The sequence below is a fragment of the Danio aesculapii genome, chromosome 25 (genome assembly GCF_903798145.1).
Source record: "Danio aesculapii chromosome 25, fDanAes4.1, whole genome shotgun sequence".
NCBI classification, from domain to species: Eukaryota; Metazoa; Chordata; class Actinopteri; order Cypriniformes; family Danionidae; genus Danio; species Danio aesculapii.
Window position 1 is genome coordinate 28,731,777 of NC_079459.1, and position 12,459 is coordinate 28,744,235.

At 35.9% G+C, this 12,459-nt stretch overlaps 1 pseudogene; it reads right to left on the reverse strand.

The window, feature by feature from the left end:
* Nucleotides 1–687: 687 nt before the first annotated feature.
* The window catches only part of LOC130219058 (mucin-2-like), a 37,776-nt pseudogene continuing 26,004 nt past the window's right edge, over nucleotides 688–12,459 (reverse strand).

Sequence of the window (12,459 nt, forward strand, 5' to 3'; positions counted from 1 at the left end):
CTCTGGGAAACATCCATACACACTCACTCACTAAGGACAATTTAGCCTTCCCAATTCACCTGTACGTCATGTCTTTGGACTGTGGGGGAATTTGGAGCACGAAACCCACGCAAACGCAGGGAGAACATGCAAACTCCACACAGCCGAGGCTCGATCCAGTGACCTTCTTGCTGTGAGGCGACAGCACTACCTACTGCGCCACTGCTTTGCCCAAAAATCTTGCATTTAAAAAATAACTTTTCCACAATGAATAATCAATGTAATCTTGCACTATTAAATTAGCTTTTATTTAAAAACAGATTAACATTTTTTTATTAGTTGTAATATTCTTTTTTGCTACACTGTAAATGTTAAGCATAAATAAAGCTAATTTGAGTGCTAAAATAAGTTTGGCATGTTTTGATGATCTTAATACTTAAATGCAACTTAACTATATTGCAGGCTCAGAAATACTGTAAATAGGGACTTGTATCCAAAAATTCCCCTGAAATGACCAAACAAAATCTCACAAATTAAAGAGACTGGGCAAAATGAATTAATTACTAAACTATTATGCTTGTTATGTGTATATTTGGAAAATATATCAGTAATACCTTGTCATAAGTTCTTTTAAAAGCATAATTTACAAAGTTTGTTGCAAATTCACAGGGCTGGCACTGAGAAGAATAAAAATCAGAGGACAGTATCTGATGCTCTTTATTATGCTTTATTTCGATTTTAATTCATTTCATTGGAAGGCAGGAAATACAGTATTATATGCATTAAAGAGAATGCCCCACAAATCACAAAGAAAAAAATAATGGTGCAAAATTTGTCAAAATAGCCATTAATGCACGTTAACACAGCAATCATTGACATTTTTAGGTGTAGAGTTTAAAATTTGTGCTTTTTTGTTCCATCAGATTGCATCATGTTCAGATCAGGATCGTGTCAATCATAATCTCCTTGTCTGAGGTTATTATAGTCTTCACACATGACAGGAGTGCATGTGCACGTCTCTATGTATGTGTAGATCTGAGAGATCTGCAGGTCACCTTCACACATCAGTGTCACCTCTCGAATGCTGGTTTTCTCCGCTTGGCAGCAAGAACAGCTGTTCGTCATGTTTCTATTGGTCCACATTGAATACCTGTGCAGGTTTTCAATAAGAGACAAGTCAGATGAATGTAAAATAAAAAATCTTAAAATTGCATGAAATTAATTGGATAAACAGCAATAAAAAAGAAGTGCTAATGCCACATAATCAGATTTGTTTATTGAAAATCTTTCAGCAACTGTTGTCAAATATTAAGGAAATATATATTATTGTAAATAATCAATTATCTAACATGTTATTAACATTAAGTAGCATGAAACAGCTAGTTTAATCGATCAGAATTCTTTAGGGTGTGTTCAAACCAGGCATGGGACGATAACCATTTTCATGGTTTACAGCTATTTTAAAAAGCCAAGGTATTAAAACGCCAAAAAAAATTATGAAATACCATTCCTAAGGTATATGTAAAGGTTTTTTTATTGTAAATAAATCTGTATTTTTGAAACTATTGAAGATAGCAGAAGTCAATGATTTATTTAAATTATGTAGCCTGATGTGTTTACTGTTCCAAAATATTATAAATGTTTCCTAAAATGTACTATATTGTGTTTAATTGAAGAAACTAAGACATTTAAAAATAACTTATTTTAAAGCAGTAATCATAATACCGTGAAACCATGATATTTTTATCCAAGGTTATCACACCGTCAGAAACTTATGGCCCATGTCTAGTTCACACATGGCATCCAAAACATGAATGCCTTGCTGTTACTAAGACTTGCTCTTGCTAAGACTTTATAGTTCTGCTAATTCAAAATAAAAACAGAGTATGTTTGTGATCTACAGGTGTGCAGTGCTCTCACATTGATTTGGAGTCGCAGTGACCAGCGCAGGATGTAATTTCAACATCTTCAGTTGAAGAGCAATTATTGACTTTCAGACGAGTGACGTTCTTCACAGGAGCGCAGTTACGAGTTTCACCTGAGAGAAAACAGAGACAGGTAAGCCTGTGTCTCTAATGATGATTTGATAGTTAAATTGTTATTCCTTTTCTTAAGATTGTTTTATATAAGGACACAGTATCTTACATATCGGGCAACATCCGTCCTCATCAAATCGCTTTGTTCCCTGCAAAAACACAATTTACAGAAATAACTGTCTATAAATCAAATCTTTAAATTGATACAGAAACAGAAATGGTTTTGCAAAACATTTTTAAATGTATTTTCATTCAGTTCCCACAAACTGCCTATTTGCACCAAATGAAATTCTGTAACCAAATGCTCCAACTGAATTAAAACATCACCCCTAAATAACTTTCACAAAGGGAGAGTAGCCACTGCATTGATCAACCACTGCAGTATTTATTCATTTTAAATAGCTTGAATTAATTTTTCTATTTTAATTTGTTAACATTTTATAAAACAAGTTTCAAGAAGAGTAAATGCTGATAAAGGTGAGTCAAATATGTTTTTATGCATGTCCTTGGCAGTTTCATTAACATTGACTGTAGTGTGGAACCTACAAAAAGGTAAGAAAAATGTAATTAAATATGACAAAGTCTGTCTTTACTGACTGTAAAACCCAAAGCATGCGTTTTCATGCATACATTACTGTACACACACAGTTTTAAAGTAGTCTTTTTTTTTAAAGTAGTCTTGTCACAATACTGGAGTTTCCAACTTCAATACAATACATCTAAAACTATTGATGTTCAATACCATTTCCGATACCGTAGGGAACAAATGCAGCAACATTAAAAGTATCCAAATGCAAAGTAAAAGTAAAACCATAACTAAACCATATAGTGCTTATATCATTGTACAACAGTCAACAGTCCTTAAGCCTAAAAGTTAGTGCAGTCTCATATTATTTTCTCATTAAAACAAGTGTTTAATCTTTTATTCATTCATTTTCCTTCGGCTTAGTCCCTTTATTAATCCAGGGTCACCACAGTGGAATGAACCGCCAGCTTATCCTGCATATGTTTTCCAGCTGCAACCCATCACTGGGAAACATCCATACACAATCATTCACACACACTACGGACAATTTAGCCTACCCAATTCACTTATAGCGCATGTTTTTAGACTTGTGGGGGAAACCGGAGCAACACGGGGAGAACATGCAAACTCCACACAGAAATGCCAACTGACCAAGCCGAGGCTTGAACCAGCGACCTTCTTGCTGTGAGGTGAATGTGCTACCCACTGCGCCACCGTGCAGTTTGAACTATTTTCCTTACACTCAGAAATAAAGGTATGCGAGCTGTCACTGGGGTGGTACCTTTTCAAAAAATACATATTTGTACTTAAAGGGCCCATATTGGTACCTCAAAAGTATATATTAGTACCTAAAAATTTTAAGAGGAACACTTTCGTACTTTTTAGATACTATTATGTACCCTTAAAGTATTAATATAGATCTTTAAGGTACACATTTGTACCTTTTGGAAAGGTACCTCCCCAGTGACAGCTCCCGTACCTTTATTTCTAAGAGTGTACAATAACCTTTGTTTAAAAGTTTTCCATATTTACTGCTGAGAATACTGACCTGACCTATATTTATTATTATTATTATTGTATTATTTAATGTATTATTGTATTATTATATCATATAAAACTAGGATAGGATATTTGAAAAACAAATCCTTAGCGTTTAGCCCTATATAAATGTAAAATTTCAACAATAATAATAATAAGAAGAAGAATAATGCATTTTATTTAAAGGCGCCATTCTTGACACTCAAGGTCACGTACAAGCCAGCAAGACAGTCAGTGATGGTCTTAAAATGTCTTACATTTAACTTTTTTAAACCCTGTTTAAGCTACATTTAAACCCTGGGAAAGCAAAACGCACACAAATGCAAAGAGTGTTAATGTGTGCTGGAGATTCTACTTACTTCCACACAGTTATCTTGATTAAAGGAAGGGCATTTTTTATAACTCTCCTTTATCGTGAACACGTCATTCCTTTTCAGACAAGTGACATTCATGCACGTGAAATTATACCTCAGTCCTTCCTAAACAAAAAGACAAACAGACAGACTGCATTAATCTTAAAGTACAGAGCAGATTCATTATCTGAGGAACATTTGTGAATGTTTCCAAATGTACCTGGAGAACATGTGTGGTTTTGTCTGGTGCATCATAAATACAGGCCACTTGTACGCACGACCCACAGCACTCGCCATCTTTTTTCACATATTGAAAACCCTGTGGATTAACATGTTTAAAGTTTTAATAATCCAACGTATGCTGAGAACATAATGCTAGTGTTGTATTGACACAGTTGTATGTGTATAACGCACATGCTCAAACACCACCAACTTCACTTTAATATGAAAAATGTGTGTTTTTATTCATACATGTTAAGTGTCATTCTTTAAAAATGTATTGATGTTCTGTTGTTATGCTTATATATAAATATGCATAAATATATATGGATATTTTGATGGAAAAAAGAGAATATTTAGAGGAAAGTAAGTCATTGCTAATCAACTGGTGTGACATTGAGTAGAGGATTTACTTACAGACACACAGGCTTCTGAACTCTGAATACATTCCGTGCTGGTTATGTTCAACTCAAACGAGCCATTAACCTGATTGCAGGTAACAGTTTGACATTCATATTCGAATTTTTCTTCATCCTAAACAAAACGACAGACAGGTATGTGAAGGTTAATGAGCTGTCTGAATGAAGAAAATATAGAGAGTGGTCTCCAATGTACCTTGAGAATATGTATGGTGTTGTCTGGTGAATGATAAATACAGGCCACTGGTTCACATGTTCCACAGCACCCGCCGTCTTTCGTCACATATTTAAACCCCTTGGTGAGGAAAAACAAGTTTATAGTGTATTGTAGTTTTAGTATGTCAGCACCAGTGGATGTTACGGATAAGGTTTTAATGTTCTTACTTCCAAATAACTTTACAGTTGACTCAATCTTACATTACAGAGCATAAATCCAAGGAATGTTTGGGAATCGAAATATTATCCAATATAATCCTAACCGGCTTGTTTCATCTAATCTAAATACTAAAGTACTTGATGTAACTAAAGCTTTTGCACATTGCTATTTATGCCACTATTCCAGGCATGGGCAAACTCGATCCTCGAGGGCCAGTGTCCCTGCAGAGTTTTGCTCCAACACTAATCAAACACACCTGAACACCCTAATTAGTGTCTTCAAGATCACTAGAAAGCTACAAGCAGGTGTGTTTGATTAGGGTTGGTGCAAAACTATGCAGGGACACCGGCCCTCCGATTCAAGTTTGCCCATCCCTGCACTGTACTGTAATTTTAAAGGATCTAAAGGGATAGTTAATTAAGTCATCATTAAATAAAGTCATAATTGTTCCTGCTGTTGCTCTAATTCTGTACTATGCTATGCACTATGCCCTTCTTTTTTGGGCAAACAAAAATAAAATAATAAAAATCTCCTGCTTACACTTGTAATCATCGTCTTGTCCATATAATGGTGAGGAATAGCTTTTAAAAAAGGAACCAACGTATCAGAGAATGGTCTTATGCAACCCGTTATATATCCAAAGTAGAAAATTGGTTAAAGGACAGGGGAAAAATAAAAAACACAGAAATTTAACGTTTGATTTAAAATCCTGACATTGGGCTTCCAACTAACTACTACTCAAAAACAAGAAATCAAGGTTATTACATAAAACCCAACCTAAAACACAATGCGGCAGCTAGCGCTCTGCAACTCTCATGTGGTCGCCTACTGAAGCTAAGCAGGGCAGTACCTAGATAGGAGAACACATAGGAAAGCCAGGTCTGTGTGGGTCCTAATGCCCCAGTATATTGATGGGGAATCTATACTGCTCAGTGAGCACCGTCTTCGGATGAGCTTTAAACCTAGGTCCTGACTAATGCAATGTTAGGTCATTAAAAATCCCAGGATGTCCTTCGAAAAAGAGTAGGGGCTTAACCCCCAGCACCCTGGCCAAATTTGCCCACTGGCCTCTGTCCATCATGGCCTCTTAACCATCCCCATATCATAATTGGCTTCATCACTGTCTCCTCTCCACCAATCAGCTGGTGTGTGGTGTGCCATCGTGTCATCCAGGAGGATGCTGCACACTGGTGGTGGATGAGGAGATTCTCCCCAAAAATGTGTAAAGCGCTTCGAGTGTCCAGAAAAGCGCTATATAAATGTAAGGAATTATTATTATTATTAATCTATGTACTTTATTCTTTGAGGTTAATATGTCTTTTGTGTTGATTGCAACAAGTTACAATAATGACAATAATATCTGTCAGTTGTAATTGATATTTGACAACAGTTCCGGTTTGTTCAAGTGGAAATGTTCAACTTGAGATTTCTAGGCATCGTGTTTTATTTATTTTGTTTTTTATATACAATTTTCTGTCATCTTGTCACTCGTGTGTTTGGCCTGGGCTAAGATTGAACTAATAAAATTCAGAGAATGTACAATTCTGCAAAAAGAATGATGACCAAAGTCAGGATTTTTGTTATAATATATTTTGTTATATGTATTAAATTTCATGTTGTTTTTTATGTCACCCCACTGAATAACCACAGAACACTTGGATTACAAGTTGTGTTTGTTTCATGCGACGATTCTGAGATTTTTATCTTTAATAAGTATAAAGTTGGTTGTCTTTTACTGGATTACCAAAATACTTTTTTTCCCTCCAAATTTCTCGATTTGCGGTCTGGGAAAACACCATCAACACCAGGGTAAGGAAATACAAATGAATAGTTCAGTTGCAAAAACCTCTAAGTGCCATTAATTTTTTTTAATTTTCTCAGCTTTCTTTGTTTATGTTGAGTTATTTCACTTTAAAACCAGGAAAAGAATTTATTCTTTGCCGTAAGTGTGATATTACTTAATCTACTACTTCGAGACTGTTTTTGCATCTGAACTCTTCACATTTATTTAATTTTTTGAGTGAACTACTTCTTTAATTATGAACTATGACAAAAATAACTTTAACTTTGATTAACAACTTTGATTAAAATGAACTGTCTGTGTAGAACTGAATATCAGATGTAATCACACAGTGCTTCATTGTGGCTATGCAAACATCCTCAATAAATGGAAGAACCTGGAATAAGCAATAGCCAAAATACAGTGTGTGGTGTGTAGAGTCCAGGAGATCATACTTACATACTCACAGACGTGCGTACTCGAGTACGGACACACTGTTTTGCTTTTCTCAATCAAAAATGAGCCATTTATTTCATGACAGGAAACAGTTTCACATGTAAAATTCTTGACATCTCCATCCTAACAAAAGACAGACAGAGTACATTAAGACTTTGACATATGATTAAATGTAAGAGAGAAGTTTAAGAATGTTGTCAAACATACATGAAGAATGTGTTTAGTGATGTCCTCTCTATAATAAATGCAGCTCATTAGTTTACATTTTCCACAGCACTCTCCATCTTGTTTCACATATTCAAACCCCTATGGAGAGAAAAGTAGATATTATGGAGCAGTAACTGTATTCTTTACTGTATTTTCAAACCAGACAGCAGCACTCATGCAAACAGACCACAATGCAAATTACCTCAAGGCACTCGTCATCAGGGCACATTTCAGGATAACAATTCATTTGATATAGTTCAGTCCATGGGTCCCATTCACAGTTACATTCAACACAAGGCTCTACGTGGATTTTAGTCCCAGGCTAGAAAGAAGAAAAGATTGAACAAAGTGAAAGCAATGTAGGAAGCTGAAGATATTTTCAATCTATTTGCCTTATCTTGCAATGGCAAAGTATGGCTTTTGACTTACGATTCATTGGCAACAGTTACATGCACCCAAATAATCTGTTTGTAATCAGATTGATGGTTCAATTGGATTAATAAAAACATTCACATAAATGCAGTTATGGAACCGATTGAACTTTTGGTTGAATTGGAAGTGGTGGATCATCCTATTTTTAATCCAGTCTAAAAGCAAGTAATGGTCATGTCATCATCACTACTTTCTTCATTGTATTCAGACGTCTCTGGGACACATGCACGGTGCGATGTTGACATGCATTAGCCTGCACATATTTAGATTTTTAACCTAAATTTAAGTTTGAATTAGCCCTGTAAATAATATAATTAAAATTAAATAAATTATTAATTAATTAATAATAATTAATAAATTATTAATTAAAGTATTCATTTAATTATTTTCCTTTGGCTTAGTCCCTTATTTATCAGGGGTCGCCACAACGAAATGAACAACCAACTATACTGGCATATGTTTTACGCAGCAGATGCCCAGTAATTGGAAACACCCATACACACTCAACACATGGCAACTTTTGTCTATTCAATTCACCTATAGCGCATGTCCGGAGCATCCGGAGGAAGCACATGCCAACACGGGGAGAACATGCAAACTCCACACAGAACTGCCAACTGAGCCGGGACTCAAACCAGCGACATTCTTGCTGTGAGGTGACAGTGCTTACCATGCCGCCATGCCACCCCACAGTAGAAGTTAAATATTAGAATTCAGAATTAATAAATAAAATATTCAAGGCTATTAAATGGTTTTCTTAATAATGTGTGAATTAATGTGTTTGGAATTAAATCTAATATTTCGATTTTCAGACACGATAAACTACTTAAAAAATTTAAAAAACTATATTTAAAAAAAAACTTTCTTAAATGCAGAATGCAGGCATTAATCAGAATGTATCTAAAACACTTATAAAAGGATATTTGAATTATATTACATAGTACATGTAAACAGAATGATCGGATTCAATTCATTTGGATTGATGAAAATTAATGCATGAAAACAGCATAATGCATAATGTAAATTGCTAGGATTAACAAATGGCTGTAAATGGTCAAACTACTTGGTCTACAAACCAGTTTGCAACATCAGCATAGTAAGCTTTTTATTGGCTTAAAGGGGTGGTCCACTACGATATCATATTTTAAACTTTAGTTCATGTGTAATGTAGATGTGTGAACATAAACAACATCTCGGAATGTAATATGCTCAAAGTTTAGTGCAAAGGGAGACAATCGCTTTTACAGAGTTAGCTTAGCAAAGCCTACAGCAAACAAAGTTTGGGGGATCAAAAAAAATACATCCGGGTTAATGAGATCATAGGGATTTCTGGTTACATGCATTCGCATACACCGTCGCAGCAACCAGGCGTGGCCAGAGGCGCTGTAATGTTGTCCGCTTGATAAGTGTGACTTCACATGAAGCGGCTTCCGGGTCCAAGCGTTCTATCAACCTCTATGGAGAAACTTATCAAATGGTAATAATAAACATTTACAAAGCGCTGTAATACTTTCAAAACTCATGATCGAAATATATATATATATCTCCATGCCTAATATCCGTTGGCAAGAAAGTGATACATTTTTTTATAAATAGTTAAAATTTTGTTATTTGTGATGCAGCAAGTCCAGAGACCGATGTGTACACTATGACTTTTTATAAAGTTCACTTTAATGTGTGATAGGACTAAAAAGTGGCCATAAACAAATCTTTTCTTGATTGAAATGAGTAGCTTGGACCCGGAAACAGTATTCCATACGTCACCGATACGTCACGACTTAACAAGCGGATAGCAGGGAAGCTAAAACGCTGCTATTTGCATTTTGCTTATTTTGTTTCTATATTTGGGATTCCAAGGGACAGGACACAAAGACAGAAGTGCTTACAATTTAAATTTATCTATGTTCCAGAGAATTATAATAAATGTATAACTAGCATTTGACAAAAGACAGCATCCAGAATCTCCCAGTTCAGTGCTGGATTCGGCTAAAAACTTCTCAAAGAAGGAGCAGCTCCAACCATAATAGACAAAGCTGTGAATTGTGAACCACAACCTGTGAGTGTTTTTATTTGTTAAAATTGATCAATTACATGCACAGTTTCTAGCGTTAACAATATGTTGTAGCAAAGACGGATGTTAACAACAGCAAATGCTGTTTAGCACTGCTAACAATTTAGCCACAAATTCAAAAGCTCCTGATTTTAGCTACAAAATCAGTCAAACCCCTGTAAACACCCACAATCTTCACCAGCGCGCACAGAGTCTCTCTATGCGGCCAATTTCCCTGTGTTCTACATCTTAAATAACAAACTTGCAAAAGATATGTGAACGTTTCATATTAATTACACATGCTTATTCTGAATATATGTATTAGATACTTGTCAGATTTTATTTTAGAAAGCAAGAGTGAGGTTCAACCCGCTTGTTAAGTAAGGAATACTGTTTCCAGTCCAAGCAGCTACTCATTTGATTTAAGAAAATATTTGTTTATGGCCACTTTTTAGTCATATCACACTTTAAAGTGAATTTTATATAAAGTCATAGTGTACACATCGGTCTCTGGACTTGCTGCAAAATACCAACATTTTAATAATTCATATTAAATTAATCACTTTCTGGCCATTGGATATTAGGCATGGTTATATATATTGCGGTCGTGATTTTCGAAAATATCATATCGCTTTGTAAATGTTTATTATTACCATTTGATGAGTCTCGCCATACAGTTTGATAGAGCGATTGGACCCGGAAGCCGCTTCGTGTGACGTCACACTTAACAAGCAGACTGTGTACTCTTCATTTTTTGGTCAGATTCAAGGACAAACTACTGCTTTTCTGACTGACTGTTTACAACGGCTGACTGACTGTTACACATGCTTCCTGGTGACATGGAGCCGATCCGCTAATCACAGCATTATGTTCTCTGGCAAATCAAAGGGTGGGCTTTTTGGAGGAACTAGGAAAAATGACAATTGCTTTCATGTTAGCTGAGTGGGTGTATATAATCAAAGTAAGATATATGAAAAAAAACATATATATATATATTTTTTTTTACAAATGAAGCAAGCCTTAAAAATACACTGTGAACCAACCCTTTAAAATTAGACAATTACAATTAGGCTACAATGACCAAGTCCACTTTAATATGAAAAGAAAGGTTAAATAAAGTTTTTTTGTTGAACAATTTCATGTTTTTAATTACCTTACACTCTGTGTTGTTGAAGGCACACAGTTCTTTTGGCTCTGTAGAAGCAACACACACACACACACATTAAAAAGAGTCTCAGTAAATTCATGCCAAACAAACAACCTGATCGAAGTGCATAGAACAAATAGTGATAGCGCATCTGATTTGTGGACAGAAGTCTCCATTATGGTGCACAATTATTTCAAATCCGACCCCACACTTTTCTCTTAAAGTGGGCACATGCTACAATCTACATCATGAAACAGAGTGAGAGAAGTCTTCAGTCACATAACACACATAATTCTGAAGCAAACCCAGTTTTAAAAAGAAACAAACTCCTCTTACTGCAAACTTGTCTGCTGCAGCATGGCTCTGATGGATCGGTGACATTGACCAGCATGAAGGGCTCAGTGCAGTTCACAGGAGGGACATTGGGACACTTCATGGGTTTACAGATGACTGACATCCTGGCCTTATCACAGACACAGTCCTCACAGTTGTGCGTATAATTCTCATTAAACTGCAGCAAACAAAAACCAAAAATTGCATAATGGCACAGGGATGCTCCTTTAGGAAGTGACTATTGAACAGGTTTAAATCTTGTATACCTCAATTGGTTTCCCAGATTGGTCCAAGCATCCTACAAGAAAAGACAGATACATTTTAAAACAGGCTATGGGATGCAGGTGCAAGTTATCGATTATATATTATAAGCCACAAATAATAACTTGACTTCTAGTTGGTCATTTGGAAAAGTGGCAGAAGGTCACTTTTTCAGATGAATCATCTGTTGAACTGCATCCTAATCATCACAAATACTGCAGAAGACCTATTGGACCCGCATGGAGCCAAGATTCTGACAGAAATCAGTCAAGTTTGGTGAAGGAAAAATCATGATTTGGGGTTACATTCAGTATGGGGGCGTGCGAGAGATCTGCAGAGTGGATGGCAACATCAAGCCTGAGGTATAAAGACATTTGTGCTGCCCATTACATTACAAACCACAGGAGAGGGCAGGATAGCGCCCCTTCTCATCCTCCACATCAAGGTTCCTGAAAGCAAAGAAGGTCAAGGTGCTCCAGGATTGGCCAGCCTAGTCACCAGATATGAACATTATTGAGCATGTCTGGGGTAAGATGGAGAATGCATTGAAGATGTATCCAAAGAATCTTGAGTCCTGCAAGAACGCCACTTCTGATACCAAATGATCAACTAGAAGTCAAGTTATTATTTGATGTTCCTAAAACTTGGATAGGCGACAAGACTTTTGTCGGATAGTGTATATAAAGAGGTATAGTAATATGACAGAGACTATGGCTTCTCACCACAGGGTTGTGGCACACAGACTCCAGAATCCTTGGTGAAGAGTGTTGTGTTCTGACTACAGAAGCAGCCTTCTGTGGACACTGTAATGTTGCTCTCCATTAGTCTATAAGCAAATATTTTACAG